The sequence below is a fragment of the Papio anubis genome, chromosome 3 (assembly GCF_008728515.1).
Source record: "Papio anubis isolate 15944 chromosome 3, Panubis1.0, whole genome shotgun sequence".
NCBI lineage: Eukaryota > Metazoa > Chordata > Mammalia > Primates > Cercopithecidae > Papio > Papio anubis.
The window spans coordinates 71041790-71060772 of NC_044978.1; the positions used below are offsets into that span (position 1 = coordinate 71041790).

At 39.8% G+C, this 18983-nt stretch overlaps 1 protein-coding gene across 3 annotated transcripts in view; it reads right to left on the reverse strand.

Moving 5' to 3' along the window:
- Positions 1 to 15293, reverse strand: part of NDST3 (N-deacetylase and N-sulfotransferase 3) — a 212344-nt gene extending 197051 nt beyond the window's left edge. The window contains exon 1 of one of the 3 annotated variants that reach the window (XM_003899120.5): positions 14219 to 14466. The gene's annotated coding sequence lies outside the window, so the exon portion shown is untranslated. The other 2 variants (XM_009207471.3, XM_009207470.3) reach the window with 2 other exon arrangements.
- Positions 15294 to 18983: the final 3690 nt, after the last annotated feature.

Sequence of the window (18983 nt, forward strand, 5' to 3'; positions counted from 1 at the left end):
TTGTGAGTGTGGTGTTGACATCTCTCATTATTATTGTGTAGTTGTCTAAGTTTTGCTGTGAGTGAAGAAGAACTCGTTTTATGAGTCTAGGTGTTCCAATGTTTGGTGTATATATATTTAGGATAGTTAAGTCTTGTTGTTGGATTATACTCTTTATCGTTATGTATTGCCCTTCTTTGTCTTTTTAAATTGTTATTGGTTTGAAGTTTGTTTTATCTAATATAAGAATAGTCACTCCTGATCTTTGTGTATTTTCCATTTGTACAGTAGATCTTTCTCCATCCTTTTACTTTGCGCCTGTGGGTACCATTACATGTGAAATTTGTCTCATGAAGACAGCAGATGGTTGGGTCTTGTCCTTTTATCTACCTTGCCACTCTGTGTCTTTTAAGTGCGGCATTTAGCTCATTTACATTCAGGATTAGTATTGATCTGTGAGATTTTGGTCCTGTCATCATGTTGTTAGCTGGTTGTTATGAAGACTTGATTGTCTAGGTGGATTATAGTGCCTGCAGGCTATGCGCTTAAGTGTGTTTTTGTGGTAGCAGGTGTTGCTTTTCAATTCCATGTTCAGCACTCCCTTAAGAACCTCTTGTAAGGCTGGTCTAGTTGAAATGAATTCATTCAGCATCTGCTTGTCTGAGAAGGATTTTCTATCTTTTTCTCCTAAGAAGCTTAGTTTGGTGCCATATGAAGTTCTTGGTTGGAATTTTTGTTTTTTAAAATGCTAAAAATAGGCTCCCAATCTTGTCTGCCTGTAATGTTTCTGCTGAAATGTCTGCTGCTAGCCTAATGGGGTCCCCTCTGTACATGACTTGACCATTCTTCTCTCTAGCTGCCTTTAAGATTTTTTCTTTTGCATTGACCTTGGTGAATCTGATGACTGAGTGCCTTAAGGATGGTCATATCACATAGTATGCAGCCTAGGTTCTCTGAATTTCTTGAATTTGCAACTCAACCTCTCTAGTGTGATTAGGGAAATAGATTCACGGACTATATACTCAAATATATTTTCCCACTTGCTTATTCTGTCTCCTTCTCTCTCAAGGATGCAAATGAATCAAAAATTTGGTGTCTTTACATAACTTATATTTCTCAGAGGTTTTGTTCATTTTTAACAACTATTTTTCTTTAGTTTTGTCTGACTGAGTTGGCCCAAAGATCCAGTCTTCAAGTTCTGAAGTTCTTTTCTCAGTTTGGTCTAATCTGCTGTTAATACTTCTAATTGTATTATGAAATTCTTATACTGAATTTTTCACGTCTACTAATTCAGTTTAATTCTTTCTTAAAATGGATATTTCATATTTCATCTCTTGGATAGTATAAATAAATTCCTTGAATTGGGTTTCAGTTTTCTTCTGAATCTCAACCCTTCTTGCCATCCAGATTCTAAATTCTGTGTCTGTCATTTCAGTCATTTCAGACTGGTTGAGAACCACTGCTGGGGAGCTGGTGGATTCATTTGGAGATAAGGAGACACTCTGACTTTTCAAATTGCCAGAGTTCTTACCATGATTCTTTTGCATTTAAGAAGTCCAGTGTTTCCTTAACAATGATGTAATTTGAGTACTTCAGTTGGATTTGTTTCTGGATGTTTTCACATGCCCAAGCCTCTCTACAGGGCCTTTATTTGTGGCTGAATTCTTGCTCTTGGTTTCACAGGAGTGTATAGTAGCAAAATATTTTTGGCATTGTAGTTTGGGCTGGGATCCAGTAGATGATGCTGAAGAGTAATAGGCAGTAGATAGCCTCTTGTCTAGCTGCATGGCTCCTCTGTATTTCTCATATTTGCAGCCATGCTCTGCAGTGGGCAGGGAGAGACGTGACTTCCTCACCATGTTCACTCTTGGAACTTGGGAGAGCCGCTCTGATCACTGACATTGTGTCTGCATTTCTTTTGTTAGGTGGTCTGGGCTGCAGGACTCCCTGGCCAGAAGTTGCAGCAGGTAGATGGGAGACAATCTTTCCCGGCCAGTCCTGGGGAGGGAGGCATGGCCCCTCCCACTCCAGCCCATGAATGGGCGTCTCACCCCTCTCAGTGCTTTGAGAGTGTGAGCTCCTCTCCCACTTGAGTGCCAGCCACAGAACTTGGCTTGGCATTACTGAGCTGGCTGCTGCAGCTCTCGGGCACTTTAATCGGCTTGGGGCTCCATCCCTCAGGCACTTGGAATTGGATTCTGGCTGCTCTGAGGAATCCAAAGTGCTCCCAAGCCACCAGGAATATATAATTGGGTGGAGCAAGGCACCCGGGCTGGGCAACAGAGGCTGTACTGTGCATATGGTCCTGCAGGGTTGCTAGGGTGTGGCCCTGAGAGGGGCTGGCAGGCTGGAAGGCCTGCAGAACAAACATGACCCAATTCCACAGGGAAGTCAGCTCTACTTTCTTCTGGCCCAGTGGTCAGCTGTGGCTAGAGGTTTCTGGAGGGAAATGGGGAGACCTGGGTTATGGACGCCTATTACCATGTTCTGCCAGAGCTGCACCATGTACAAAGTCCCCTGTTTCATGCTGGATGAAGCTCTGTCTTTCTCTACTCTGCAATCAGATCCCCTTGTCAGATCAAATGTCCATGAGGTTGCGAGGCCCTCTAAGCCAGCATCCCATAGGCCCATGGTGAAGGTGGGCAGTCCCTCAGTCCCATCATGAACTATTCCCCAGGGGTTGTTCAGGGCCAGGGACTAGCCCACGCATTCCAGTACCCTGTGCCTGCCTTCTCCCTTCTCAGCTTCAGCATCTACATTGCATCTCCATCTAAGCATTTTCTCTCTTGAGATCTGTCCAAATTATGTTGGTTTACTCAAACCCTTGGTTTTTCTCTGTGGGAGTAGCACTTCTTTGCTGCATCTAGTTGGCCATCTTGCCTTCCCCCTGTGGAATTCCTGGGTGTTTCTTAGAGCAAAAGCTTATTAGAGTTTTATGGTCCTGGAACTTTACAAGAAATTATAATGGAGTATAAAAAAAATTAAGATAGGTCTTGTGACTGTACATAAGGCAGGCTAAAAGCTAGCTAGTACAACCATAAGCAAAGGTGAAAGATACTGTATTTAGTGTTTGTCATAAGATTAGAGTCTACTGCACATCTGCTTCTTATTCATTGTGTCATTTGGGCCCCTGTACCAAGTGAAATGATGAAGTTAGAATAAATGATCACCAATAACATTCTAGTTGCAAAATTCTATGACATAAACAATGAACAATATTTTGAACAATATGTTTATCTTTATGAATAACATAATGTTCTAGACTAGAATTGTAGGATATTTATAGGATATTATATTTACAAGATAAATGTGTTATCTTTTAAATTATATATTGGAGTTCATTCCTTAAAATATTTAGGGTATATATGTCATGCATTCGAATATTTATGGGGTAGCTCTCCTGCTATTTAAAATATAAATGTTCAGCAGACTGAATTTATTTAAAATGTTCTAAATTATAAAGCAGAGATAGTGACAAGAATGATAATAATGTGAGGGTTGTGGGTTACAGACAATGACTATAACAGGATGAGAGAAGAAAGAGACCATGGCAAGTGGGGGAGTCTGTGGAATGCTCCAGGGGGTAGGGAGGCTGTACTTTGGAGTAGGATTTGGGTAGAGCCTTGAAGGATGGGAGTAATTTGAACAGACATTTGAGATAGAGGGAATGTTACAGAGGCAGGAATGAGCACAAAATTGGGTAAGGATCATGAATAACGAGTGGGAGGAAAGAGTGAGAAATACTTAAAAAATAAATTTGACTATGTATGGGTAACCCAGATTATGATAAGACTTGAGAGTATAGAGGTTGTGAAAGTCTATAGGAAGGCCTTATGGTTTGTATGTGTCCCGAAAAGTTTGTGTGCTGGAAATTTAATTCCCAATGCAACAGTGTTGGGAGGTGAGGCCTCAGAAGAGGTGAGTAGGTCATGAGGGGTCCTCCCTAATGAATAGATAAATGTCATTATCTTGGGAGCGGGTTACTTATCTCAAGGGTGTCATAAAAGCAAGTTTGGCTGGCTCTTGCTCTCTTGCCCCTTTGTGCATGCTGTCTGCCCTTCAATCTTCTACCATGAGATGACACAGTAAGAAGACCCTCACCAGATGCCAGCACCATGCTCTCAGACTTCCAAATCTCCAGAACTGTGATCCATATAAATTGTTAATGTTTATAAATTACCCAGTCTATGGTATTCTGTTAGAGACACACAACTTTTCTTGATTAGGGTGATAACATAACAGATTTTTCTGGGACAAGAATTAATAACATGGAGAATATCATAGAGCAATCTTAAAGAGTTGATCTGGCAGGCCAGTGCAGTCTCATTTCTTACAATGTAGTTGTAAACTGCTAATCATCATAGGTGAGGGGGAATTGTAGGGAAGGGACAAATCTTACAAACACTGCAAAGAAAGGGGGACGGGAATTTGGCATGCCATGTGAGGTCTCTTTTAAATGTTCTGATATAGGTACAGATGATATTTAAGCAAATAAAAATTTACCTGGACAACAGGGTTTTCATTGTAATTATGTTATTTCATTTTGATAAGTAATTGCACTTTTAAAGTTATGTACATGCTTATGACTATAATATTCTGGAGCATAACAGCAGAATACAAAATCTCATATCTTCCCATTTCTGTGTTTCAATTTTACCTGTGAAGTGTTTTTGACTAGATATAAAATGTATTGCTACATTTTCCATTTTAGATAGTAGCGTTTTATAATTTGTTCCCTTTGTCAAAAGTGAAAGGCATGTAACTTATAGAATTCTTACCTATGATGAGGCAGAGTGGTGAGGAGTGTATGCTCTCACTGTTTAGGACAGATATTAGGAATCTATCAAAGTTACCTTCTCTGTTAGCCATTATAAAATGCTGAAGGACATTTCCTTTCCATTATACTCTTCAAGTTTCCTTCTGAAGCTAAAGAAAATTCCAGTGCATGTCCCTGAGGAATTGGTCTAACATATTTAAATGCATACATTAAAATTCTCCTGTTTTCTGCAAACCTTTTTCAATTGCACATCTCACTTTGCCATGCCAACTTCAGTCTCTGGTGCAGATTCTTAGAGCTTTCTATTCATACTACAAACTCATCCAAGGACAGCAACTTCCCATTCACTTCCATGTTTCTGCTAGCTCTGAAAACTTCAGGATGGACTGAACTGTTGCTGTCACTCCTCCTGTGGAAGGTGGCACCATAGCAGTAGGCAGAGGCAAAGGTACAGACTTCACCTGAGCCCTTCACTTTTGAGGCATCATGCAGATGGATGAATATGGAAAATTAAGCTCCTCGCCACAATTGCCCTGTGGTGCCTTCTCTGACTTTCCAAACTTGATAAGACCAGTGGGTATACATGGTCTTTGTGAAAAGAACATCTCCTTTGTACTTATTGCCATAATTAAAATTTTGTTTAAAGTCAGCCTCTCTGTATGCCTGGAAGCTCCAAGAGGGTTGAGATAATACCTTTCTTTTGTCTATCATTGCACCACTTGTGCCAGGAGCAATGACTTTTTGTGGAATTAATGGAATACAATGGCATCTTACTCCTGTGGGTTAATTTGACACTTTTACTTTATTCTAATGCTTTAACTTATCTGTTGAAGTTACAGATAACCATCACATTCAATGTTAAGTTAATATAATCATAGCATCCCAACATGGGATAAATTTAATACCATAATATCTATGGTAGATAAAACCTTCAGCCACCAAAAATAATTATCATTATACAATTAGTGATCACCTACTTTGGAATTAGTGCTGTAGTAAGTACTGTGGACACCAGAGAAGTATATTAGGATATTAGGAATAATTCTTTCCCCTAGAGAACGGACTCTATTAAGGGAAATGAGACTTGTGAAACAGCAGCCAACAGTATGTTGTACATAATAAATAGTGATTTATGCAGTATAGACTATCTGTTACAGGTTTCAGAAGAGAGAGAGAGACAGACACACACACACAGAGATTAGTGAAGCTTAGTAAAGTCAGTGGCAGTTTCTAAGAGACATGGTGCTTGAAAGTGACATGTCATGATGTACTGGGTTTGGATATGAGGATGGGGACAACATGCCAGGCAAAACTCCCTGGGAAGGTTGAAGAAATGAAATGGTTACAATGCGCTTAGCTCAAAGTGAAATTAACTAAAATATAGGATACTATGTTTTGGGTTGAAAATGGAAAAAATATTTGATTAAAAGAGTGCTGCAGATTAATGAAAGTCCTTGGAAGTGATTGTGAAGTACAAGGGTATGAACTTGAAAATAAAGAGCATTGGGTGCATTTGAACAGACGGATTTGATAAAGATAGTGTTTACAGATGATTAGTGTAGTAGTGACACCCAGAATGATGAACAGCAGTAATATGAACAGAGAGAGAACATGCCACACTGTGCAGAGTGAAGAAGTAGGCAGAGTCAAGACAGTCTCAGCTAAGAGGCTACTGCTGTAATCCATGTGTGAGGTGGTATAGGTCCAGACTAAGGTGGTTTTGAGAGAGAGTGGAAATGAGTAATATTTGGGAAGAAAGAAGAAAAGAACATGCTTACCGTTAAATTATGGTTGGGGGGTGGTAGCAGGCTTGGGGACTAGAAGATAAAGATGCCAGTATAATAGAAACGTAAAACTAAGAGGGGAAATTGGCTTGACTCAGTGATGCACACTTCAGATTCACATAGATAGATGGACTAAGTTATACATGATTAGATAACAAAATCACAATGTTATATAAAATAGTTGGATATAGACAAATAAAAAAAGTCAAGAAAATCTTTCGAATTGACAGGTTACAGGCACATCTGAATGTGCTACAAAAACCCAATTCCTCAGGAAAGCCTCTGCTGACCAACTCTATTCTTCCCCTTTAGACCAGGCTCCCTTTGGAGACTTTATCATAACTCTTATGAAATATTAACAGTAGTATTTGTCTAATGTCTGTCTTCCTTGTTAGACTGAAATTTCCAAGGGCATAGGGCTCATTTTTTTCCCCCAGTAACTCTTCAAATTTTTTAAAAAGAAATGAGATGAAAATACTTTTAAAAGCCAACAAGATCAACATGTAAACATTTCAGTATAGTGATGAATATGTTCTTGAAATGCTTTCAAAAAATACATAGAAAATTGAAGACTTCTGCATAGTCAGTAGGGTACTCTGAATAAGTACAGAACAAGCATACTAGCCTGCATGTGAGAGAGTTCCCATGGACACAATTGTCTTGATCAGCAGTACAGAACTGACAGTTGTGTTTGAATTCTGCTCCATATTCAACCTATGATGAGGACTATGCTGAGTGATCAAGAAACTATTCTAAATTTTAAAAATCAACAAATCACTTAGACAGGCATTCTGAAATAGTTAGGTTCAAGAAAGTTACAAGGTTGGATAAGTTATAAATGTCACTACATCATCAAGATTTCCTATAAGGCACCCTGAAGGAAATAATATGAGATGGGAATATACAGAATAACAATAGTAATGCAGCTAATATTAATAAACACTTACATAGGTACTGAAATTGTGTTGGACCCTTTAGAGGCGAAGTAACCTGCCCATGATGTCACAGCTAGTAGAGGCAGAACTGAAATATGAACTCCAACAGCCTGCATCAAAGATACCATACACCTGGGAAGATAACTGCAACGCAATCCTTCCATGCTAGGAATAAGTAGGAAATGCATCTTGGGCAGCTATTAACTTTGGATGCTGCAGTTTCCTTCTAAGCAAATGGGCTACTGTGATATCTCCTAAGGGGATTTTAATGAGGGTTAAAGCTCTTAGAGGCTGGGTGCAGTCGCTCACCCCTATAATCCCAGCACAAGGGGAGGCTGAGGTGGGCAGGTCACTTGAGCTCAGGGGTGGAGACCAGCCTGGGCAACACAGCAAAACCTCATCTCTACAAAAAATATAATATTATATATAAATATATATATTTTATATATATATATATATTTTCGGACATATATATGTTGGATATGGTGGCAGGTGGTCCCAGCTACTTGGGAGGCTGAAGTGGTTGGATCGCTTGAGCTTGGGAGGTGGAGGCTACAGTGAGCCATTATCATACCACTGCACTCCAGCCTGGGCGACAGAGTAAAATCCTGTCTCAAAAACAGCAACAACAAAAATCAAACTCTTATAATAGTGTTTGGCACATACAATGAACAAACAAAATTTATCTGCTATGATGATGATAGTAGAAATATCACAGGAAATGAGGGAAATATCCTGAAGATGACCAATGACATTTCATACACTAAGCGTTCACAAAGGGACAGCTATGAGCATTTTAGCTTAAGCAGAGTTGTGGGAAGCATATAAGCCCACCCTTAGTGCAGAGGTCTAAAGTCAGATGGATCTTAGAACAAAGAAAGGCTCAATCAGAGGCATAACCAGCACCATGTCCTTGGGCTTCTTTTCACCCCTCCCCCTTTCCTTAGATGAGCTCATATACTTCTTGGTTTTCATTACCATCTACACTCTAGTAAATTCCGAATGTTCATTCGTAACTCAGACCTCCTTCCTCTAAGCTCTAGGATTTTATATTGAACTATCAACTTGATATAATAGCAACAACAACTCACATCGACTGTGCCCTTTCTTATTATATTCCAGCCACTATTTGGCTCCACTAGAATCATGTCACAAGCAAACTTAACCTATCTAAAACTGAATGTATGATCTTTTCGCTAAAACCATCCTCATGGTCCCACAATCACCTACGTGCATCCTTAACACCTTCTTTTACTTGCAGCAACTAATCTCACCACAGATGTTCTTGGCTCCTTCTACCATTTTCTCAATGCAGCATCAAAGTGGATCTCTGTTGCTTCTTTCCAGCTGAGATCCTATCAATGGCCGCTTATTTCACTTGCTGGTTAAAATTCATATTCTTGTACATGTCCCACAAGACCCTGTGTGGCATGCTTCCCACTTTTATCTCTCAGGCCTGGTTACATGATGCTCTCCCTTCTAAGTTCCAGGCAAGTGGGTCCTCTTTCAGTTCCCAAAAGAGATAATCTCTTTTCTGTCTCAGGGTCTTTCTACATGCTGTTACCTTTGTCTGAAAGTTTTTTCTCCACTTCCCCATCTGGTTTCATCTTCCAAATCCTATGGTTCTAAGTATAAATATCCCTGCCTCACAAAAGTCTTCCCTGATCCTCCTGATCCGTCAGGCCTCCCGGTCACACATTCTCACATCACTCTCTACTTTACCTCTGTCGTGTGTTCCAAAGTTATAATTAGTTACGTGATTTTCTGTTATAATTAGTTACACAATTTTTCTCCATAGCTTGGAAGCATCTGTAAGTACTCGTCCTGTTCACTTCTATATTTTTAATGTCTAATAGAGTGCTTGAAGTGAGAACAGCCTATTGAATATTTGTTGAATGAGTGAAAAAGGCCTCTACTAAATTTTACAAATAGCAGCTGGCACTCACAAACTAGGGCAATATTTAAGTCAAACCATCTTGCATGAACGGCTACCTTCATCAGTCACACCGGCCTCAAACAGTCAAGGCGATAATATAAACATTGCGAATAGCAGTGACCACCTTGATCAGAGCCATAAATCAGGCATATCCAGGATGTGCTTTTCACCGAAATTTACTCAACTACTTATTTTTTCCATTCTGAGATTTTTCAGAATTCAGCGTGAATACAGTTGCTGTGCAATGCATCTGTTTTTAAAAAGACTCCACCAAGCAAATATTAGCCATTAATTATTTGCCATTAACAAAAGGCAGAGGAAGCAATTAGTTTTTGGAATCACAGACAATTCCATAACATAGTGAAAGAACTCAATATATACAAACATACATTTTGCAAAGTATTGCAATATCTGCAAGGGGAAGTGCCTGCTTGTCAATGTAACCTATCTTTTCTCTTCCACTAACACCCACCATCATCCCAAAGTAAAAATCAATTTCTAAATGAAATAGAATCATGTTAAAGTTGGCAGTACAAGAAAAGTGAAAAAAGATTACCATCTGGAAAATGAGTATTAATAACTAAAGAGCTTCAGGTTCTAACATAAATGAAAGATATTTAAAAGATCTTGAACAATATTCCCTTTTCTGAAAAAGGAATGAATTATAAAACTATATTTTATAATGTCGAAAAATGCAGTGGGAGGCCTCAAATACATGGATTTGCTAAAAGTAATTTAGTAATAATATTGAAAATTGACAAGAGCAAGCTTTTCTTCGGGAAAGAATGTGTGAAATTGTGTCATGTTAATTAAACCCTGCTGTGGTAGGCAAGTAAGAAGCTGATTTACATGGAGTATGACCAAGAATACACTCTGTCTCTAGAACTGTAATTTTTAAAAGATGGATGGGAGAAAAGCTGCACTTGAGGGCATTAGCTTTGTTTGGTACATTAAATGGAAAATGACTTTCTATTGTCATTCTCCCTCCGTCTTTGTATTAGAAATTATGAAGGGAAGACTATATTTTATTCACCTCCCTCACTGTTATGCCATCCAGTGATGCAAGAGAAGAAAACCACCCCACTGCTGTTTGCTGTTTATTCTGCCCTATATGACTGAAGGGGGAAAATGTCTGCCTTTACCCTCTAAGATTGGACCGGAATGCATGTATCAAAACATGCCGACATATTCTATCACACATGCTCACATATGACATATATGAGTGCTGACAATGCAGCTTTTAGGATCTAATCCAAACCTTTTATTTGTCCTTCATTAGACTCATGGGAACAAGAGAGTGTTAACCTGGCCTCTCATTGGTTGCCTGGACCATAAGATGTAAAGTTACAGATCAGTGTTGGCTATGTTTTAGGGCAGGTTACATGAACCAGAGAAGGAAAGACAGCCAATCTGTAGAGAGAAGATGATGCAAACAGAGTAGAGACGAATAATGAAAAATACGATATAGGGAGTCTTGAGGAGGTTGAAGGTTCTATTACTTTCTATTCTGTGGACACATCAATAAAAGAGTCAGGTAAATTATTCTTCTGTTACCTTGGGCACTTTTTGGAACAAGTGAGACTCAACCTAACAGGGGTAGCAAAAGAGGACAAGGAAATCACCTGAACTAGACCATATATACTTAACTAGGGAAGGCATCACGTTTAATTGTCCTGTGGACTGCTTTATGCCTGGCACAAAAGTAGATGCTTAGTAAATACCTCCTGGGTGAATGAATGAATATTTCATATGTAAGGGAAGTGGTGGAGATTGTTGGAGTGGTATATGGATTGCCTCTATTACATCAAGAGGCATATCAAGAACAAATATTTGAAACCTACAGAGAGACAATGTAGCATAATGGTTAAAGGAATGTGTGCTGGAGCCAGACTCAAACTGAATACCAGCTTCACCACTTTCCAAGGATGTGATCTTAGGCAGGTAGGTAACCTCTCAGTGCCTCAATTTCCTCATTTGTGAAGTAGGAATAATATTTACCTTAAATAATCTTTGTGAAGGTTATATGAGCTAAAAATTAATATGTAAAGTAGAACAGGGCCTGGTACAAGGTAACCATTCTACGAGCATAAACTGTAACATCCCTACTACCAAAAATCTAGACAGTAGTACTTATCATCAAGTTAAACTTTGTGTTATTTACTGATGTTTTCTTATCTGTCTTCGTTCTGTCCTCCAGAGTGATTTCTAAAACGCTGAACAAACAGGATAAAAAAGGGTCTCTGGAATCCTCGTTTTTCAGGTGAAGAAATCAAGCCCCAGAGCCAGCAAGGGAGCTGTTCAAGGCCACTCCTCTCTTGGCAGAGCCAGGCCTAGAATTTAGGTCTACTTTCGTGTTATTTTCAAATACTTGAATGAAACAAAAACATTCAGCAATGAAATGTATGTACAATGGATACTCACCATTGAGATGCTTAAAAGTTTTAGGATAGGACTGCAATAATTTATTTTTAAGCTCTTATTTGGCAACAGATAATCCAGAATTATAGCCCTCAGTAATTTGTAGAAGATTTTGGGAAATAATTTATTACAGACATTAATTAATTGTAGTAGGTCCTGACTACTTTTTTTCTTGTTCTATAACTTACATGAAATCAATGAAAATGTTCAGAGTAACATGAAAGAATAAATCACTCATTGTGATATCCAGGTATCTAAGAGTATAGTTTTTTACTATAAACAAACAGACAAACAAAGAAATATTAAAATCACCCTTTACTATTCTAAGAGAAACTTCAGTCATAAAATAGTTCTGAGCATTGTTCAGACTAATTATCTTTATAATATAGGTCGTTACTTTTGTGGCCTGGCAGCATTCCCTAATCTGGACAGGTGTTCAGAGTTCATGCATTTCAGTATGAATGCTCATTTATAATAGACATAGCACAGGGAAAGTAAACTTCCACTGTTTTCCCTTACTGTCTGAACTGTGAAGCAATTAGAAATTCAAGGCATTCATTTAGTTGAGAATAGTGTTTTTAACCTTAATTTAATTTCCCTGGTTTTATAGTATATATAAATCGCAAAGTATTTATATGTAGTTTTAAAAAATTATTTTGCATCTTAATAAATGCACGTTTAAGTTTAGAAATTGACTCTAATCACCAAAAAGCAGCTGAAACTCAACCAGGTTTCAAGGAAGTCATATAATCAGAGTCCCAAGATTAAAAGAAAAAGACTGTAATTTCTTTACAGTTTTAAAATTTTGAAACGACAGGTAGACAAATAGTTACATTTTAGCTTATAATAACTTCTTTAGCAGAACATATGGCTTAGAAAAAGAACCTCCAATGCCTGCTTATCTCTTCTACTGTATATTTTTTAACAAACTTTTCAGTTACACCAAAAATTACTCTAATATTTGCTGCAATGATCAGAAATAATGCTTTTCTCAAGAAAATTAATTAAAAGAGAAGGCATATATAACTCCACCAAACTAAACTATAATAAATATCTCCAGAAAGAGATAAGTTTTATTTTATCTAAAACATTTTAGTAATGTGAGGATCCTTCATTTTAAAGACTATGAAGAAAATTAACTCATGTGACAAGCTTATAATTAACATTATTTACACAAAGAAACAAATCTTCTGTTTTACCATCAAGATGATAAAGAAAAACAATAACAAAATTAGAAATGGAAGATACTGTGTTAACCAGAGAAATTTTTTTAAAAAGAGCTTCTCTTAGGCAAGCCTCTTTTTATGTTCAGTACTATTTTTAAAAGGAGCCTCTTTCAAACTTATATTTGAAATCTCCATCTCAAATATAATATTGATAGAAGGCTATGGATGAAGAAAAAGGAAAAAAAAAATTCCTTTCAGCTGAATATCGGATATTCTAGAGTTTCTCTGCCATATCATTCTGCTCTCTGGTGGTGAACAGCATTGCTCAGTAGTTGATAATATGATATTTTCTAAGGGAAAAAGAAAAAAAAAAAAAAGAGTGTGTCCCAGATCAGTTGCACCCATCTCAATATTTGATTTGTATTTTAATTTAATACAAATGTATTAAGAATGTAGCTGTTTGCATTGTCTAGAAGTGTTTTCTTCTAAACTCTTCCAGATTACATATGTTGCTATATTTAAATACATTTATAAAGAATATAGATACTAATACATTTTCAACATTAAATAACTCTGATGTTTAAACAGCATCCAGCTATTAGAAAAACTATTTGAAAAAGGATCTGAGTAAACCCTTTAAAGATGTCACTCTGCTTTCACTTGCCCCCACAAAATGGATATATTAAATAGAAGATATATCTATTTTCTTTATATTTAAAATTTCTGTATATTTGATACCTAGAGTGATTCTTTCCATTTCCATTTAATTTTATTAATTGTATAGTTTTAAATAGTGTCTATAAACTGCATCAAATAGAAAGCCTTTTGAGGATCATTACTGTGTAGATAGGCAGGTAGCTTAGTTTTAAGTCTCTGATGTTCCTTATAAAATTCTGTCAAGGCAACAGACATGTGATCTGTTAAACAAATCTACTTCAGAATCATTATAAGCTGGTGAATATCTTAAACAATTACAAAAGGTCATTTCTTTAGTACTGTAATTTTACGGAAAGGAAGCTTTACAATCATCCCTGAATGAGATGGTCCTTTGTTTCACTTAATTTAATCAAAATGCTCTATATTTCTTCTTCAAGAATAAAATGAGGCACTTGTTCAATCTTGAAATTTTTAGATTATTTGAAAACAAAGTTGTTATCTCTTAAAAGTCCCTACATTTATGAGTGAGGCATTAATGCACAGTATAAATAAATAAATACACTTACCTGGAATTAAAGTTCAGAGCTGAAAATGCTTGAGAAAGTTGCAATAGATGGAAAAGAAACGGAAACAGTACCACTCGCTACCATCGGCTCAGGCTTTTTGACTTTACAAGTGGCAGCAACACCAGTCCTGGCCCAGTACTCTCATGTTATGTAACATCTTATTAATATTAGCCATCAAACTGCTACCAAGCTGGTGAGGCACTAGAGGGCAAGAGTGTCACATGCAAGATCCGTCGCCAAGGGACCGGCTTTGGTACCACTTGGGGGAAGACAGATGCTAACTAAGCTGATAAATAACAGGATGCCCGAATACAACAGCAAACTTGAAACGTTCCTCAAAGAATATTTTACATGTCAATTTTCTGACTAGCGGAAGAGTTAACAGGTTAATAAATATGCGCAATCAAATAACCACACCATGAAAAACTTTGAGGATTATATTTACTAACCCACAGTCACTCAAGAGGATGTTTGTTTTTTTCTTTCCATTGTCTAAATAAACTTATTTAAAACAGGAGAAAAAAAGCTGGTTAAATAAAACGAGGGTCGGTTTCACGACTCCCTCATTCCAAGCCGCGAGAAACTTGTCTGGTCGAGGTGCCGCCTCTGGAGTCCGCATTCCAAGGCGCCCGGCTCGGGTTTCTGGGCGAGGAGAAGACGGGCCCCGTCCTCCATGGAGATTACCTGGGGCTGCAGCCGTCCGCGGGCTCCTCCTTCCCTCGGGTCTTCGACCTCAGCCGCTCCCCAGGGCCCCGCGTCCGGGTGGCTCTCAGGTGCTACGCGGTGCCCGGGGTCCAGCGGGGACGACGAGCGGGCGACCCCTCCCCTCCGCGACCGGGATCTCCGCGGACACAGCTGGTGGCGACTCCGGCCGCTCAGGCAGCGGCTGCGGGGCGAGAGCAGCCGGCGCGCCGGGGACTCCTGCGCTGGAGAACCGCGGTCCCGGGACCCACCCGGCCGCGCCGCCGCCGCCCTCGCCACCGCCTCCCGGGGCGGGAGCCGCCGCCTCCCAGCTCCCAGCCCGCGCGCGCCCACCCCGGGGAAGGGGAGGGAGCAGGAGCTGAGGACTCGAGCCGCCTCCATCGGCTGGGCTCCCGCCCGGACCGGCCCTGCGATCTGGCTGCCCGGGCCTGGAAAAGGAGACCCCGGGGGTTCCGCCCCGGCCGGCCGGTTCCGACCGCCCCTCCCCGCGGCTTGGCGGCGGCCGCCAAGGATGAAACGTCTTGTGCGGCCAGGGAAAGGGGTGCGAGTCCCCGAGGCGACGCTGGAAGGGTGGGGCGCACCCGCGCGGTCCCCTCCTGTCGCGCTCCTACGGTTGGCACTGGACACAGGGCGGCTGCGAGGCTGCAAGAGTTTCCTCTGTTCTCCAGTTTTTTTCAAAGGCCATGTGTTCCAGCTCCTGAAGACAAGTGAGCCAGCAACTGAAGAGAGATTTTGGATTCAAGGTGTGAGGTTACCCTCTCCAGAACTATAGTATGAGTAGAAGTCTGAATCGAATGATATATATTTTTAAAAATTTCATTTGATTCCACTAACATGTGAATTTTATTAAGTGAGTCTACTAATGATACTTTGTATTGGCCATTTGTGGTTTTGCTTCCCAACACTCACTCTTGTTGAAACAGTACCCGAGTTTATTTTGGAAGATCCAACCACTTGATCCCACCCCGCAGCCCATTTGCTTTAGGTGATGTCAGCCGCTGCTCTGACCCCTGGTAGATCCACAGCTCAGGTCTGGCCAGTGGTAGCTTTATGTCCTGGTAGCATGAGTGGGTATGTAACCCAAGTCTGGCCAATCAGAGACAAAACCACCATTCTGGGACTTTTTTTTTTTTTTTTTTTTTCTCCTTCCCTTGAAGAAGTGGACTCTCTTCTACTGGACTTTGCAAAATGAAGATGTGAGCTTAGAGCTTCTCGTGTTTCCATGAGAAGTCTGAAAATAAAGTTGATTTTCAGGAAGGCAGACCTGGGAGTGGGAGAAAAGTGAAACCCAGATGGAGATTTTCGAGCTTGGAATCGAGCTATGGCTGTAATAAGTTCTATCTCTGGATATTTTCATTCATAAACAAATACATGAACTTTTTTTTTTTTTTTTTTTTTTGAGACAGAGTCTCTCTCTGTCGCCCAGGCTGGAGTGCAGTGGCGCGATCTCAGCTCACTGCAAGCTCTGCCTCTCGGGTTCACACCATTCTCCTGCCTCAGCCTCCGGAGTAGCTGGGACTACAGGCGCCGGCCACTATGCCTGGCTAATTTTTTGTATTTTTGGTAGAGGCAGGGTTTCACCATGTTAGCCAGGATGGTCTCGATCTCTTGACCTCGTGATTCGACCGCCTCTGCCTCCCAAAGTGCTGGGATTACAGGCGTGAGCCACCGCTCCCGGCCACATTCACTTTTGTCTTAAGGCAGCTTGGATTGCATTTTCTGTCCGTTGAAACTGAAAGAGACCCAAATGATGATACAGAAATTAAATATTCTAGTTGTTTATTAACTTTATCAGAGTATTTGGATTCGTAGTGCAAGGCCTTCAGTTAGAACCCAATGTCCTGAAAGGGTTAGTTGGAATTTTTTTTTTTAAAGCCAGAGAGTTATATATCCTTTTTGTTATATGTGATAGAGGGGTTACAGAAGTGACTGAACCAATTGCTTCTCCTGGAAGCCCACAAAAATGTCAGGATGCTAGAATTCTTTGGCCAAGTAACATGTATTAGATTAGTTTTATTTATTTTATTTTTTAGTTGGAGTGTCCCCTGGAAGTCTTGTGCCTTTCAAGAATTTTAAGAACCTACATTTATTTTTCTATGTACTCCTTACCCGAGAGAGAGCCTACCCTGTCTTTCGAGCAGGCATGCATTCATCATTTTAGTAATCAAAAAAATTATTGCACACCTACTAAATGGCTCTGGGAATACAATAATATTGAAAAAAGAAAAGCAGCACCACTCTGCCCTTCAGTCCCTTATATTGATATAGCAATAGGAGGTCAGGCTCTTCTACAAGATTTCGGAGAATAGACAAGATTCATGAGTTCATAAATTCCTAAATGTTTCAGGGAATGTAGGCAGGTTCAGAAATGATATTCACATTTTCTTTTCTTTTTCTACCTCCTCTGCACAAAAACAAAAAACCAGAAAATATTCTTCTACAAAATAAGATATTTACTGTTCTGGTGACTGTATTTTGGGGTTTTCTTCAGCTAAGTTGGATAGGAGACATAATCAAATTTCTCATTGCTTTTGGGAGAGTTGCTACCTTCACCAGCTACTGCTCCTTCCAACCATCCATCTGGAATTACAAACAGCTTAGGGTCATGCTATCTTTTCCTACGAGATCCTCAAATCTTACAGCTCTGTTAGAGAAGTCCTCATCTGCACACATATGTCGTCTAAGCCAGTGTAATGGAAGATTGATACGTTGCCTATGTTTCCTTTCACTACTGGACTGCGTGCCCAGCAGAGAGGTAAGAAGGGACAGACAGCAGGGCCAACTATTGCCCCCTGTAGTCCTCCCTTCCCATCTTCTGTTTCTAACCCAGGGACATTAAGGCCAGCGAACAATTTTCCTCCAGAGATATATTCCTATTTAGTCTAACACTGTGGCAGTGCCCAAGTAGAGGTGGAGAAGGCCATCTGGTTCAGGGCCAGACATTCGTGAAGCACTTCAAATAGAGTCAGCTCCAAATGAACTTGTTCTATCTATCTATCTATCTATCTATCTATCTATCTATCTATCTATCTATTTTTTTTTGAGATGGAGTCTCACTCTGTTGCCCAGGTTGGAGTGTAGTGGCAAGATCTCGGGTCACTGCAACGTCTGCCTCCCAGGTTCAAGCGATTCTCTTGTCTCAGCCTCCTGAGTAGCTGGGATTACAGGCACATGCCGCCATGTCCAGCTAATTTTTTTGTATTTTAGTAGAGACAGGGTTTCACAGTGTCACCCAGGTTGGTCTTGAACTTCTGAGCTCAGGCAATCCATCCATCTCGGCCTTCCAAAGTGCTAGGATTACAGGAGTGAGCCACGGTGCCCGGCCTGAACTTCTGCAATATTTTTTAATAGGATAAATGGATTATGTTTAGTTTAGCCTTTTGGGATATACTATAGTTTTTGTAACCACTCTTGGCATTTCTGTTATTACTATTTACATAAATCCTGAGAATCTCAAAAAATGGAAGAGGCTCAGACTTCTGCTAAACTCTGAGAAGCCTTGAGACAATATAAAATATTTTTATTAGAATCCCAGCTTCAGACACAAAAGGAAGCATCTGCTGGTCATTAATACCCTATAGAAATCATTAAAAAGGGCCGGGCGCGGTGGCTTGCACCTGTAATCCTAGCATTTTGGGAGGCCGATGTGGGCGGATCACTTGAGGTCAGGAGTTCAAGATGGGTCTGGCCAACGTAGTGAAACCCTGTCTCCAGTAAATACAAAAATTGGCCAGGCACGATGGCAGAGCCTCTAATCCCAGCTACTCGGGGACGGGAGAATCGCTTGAAACCAGGAGACGGTGGTTGCAGTAAGCCAAGATGGTACCACTGCACTCCAGCCTGGGCGGCTGAACTCGACTCCATCTGAAAAAAAAGAAAAGAAAAAAAGGAAAAGCAAAGAAAAAAAAAGAAAAGAAAAGAAAAAAGAAAAAAGAAATCATGAAAACGAAGGAAAAAAAGTAAAACTTGTACTTTTAATATTGAAATCATCCTTGTATTTAGTCACTGATGCCAAAGGCATAGAATAGCAACTTATGGTAATATAGAGATTTAATAACTTATG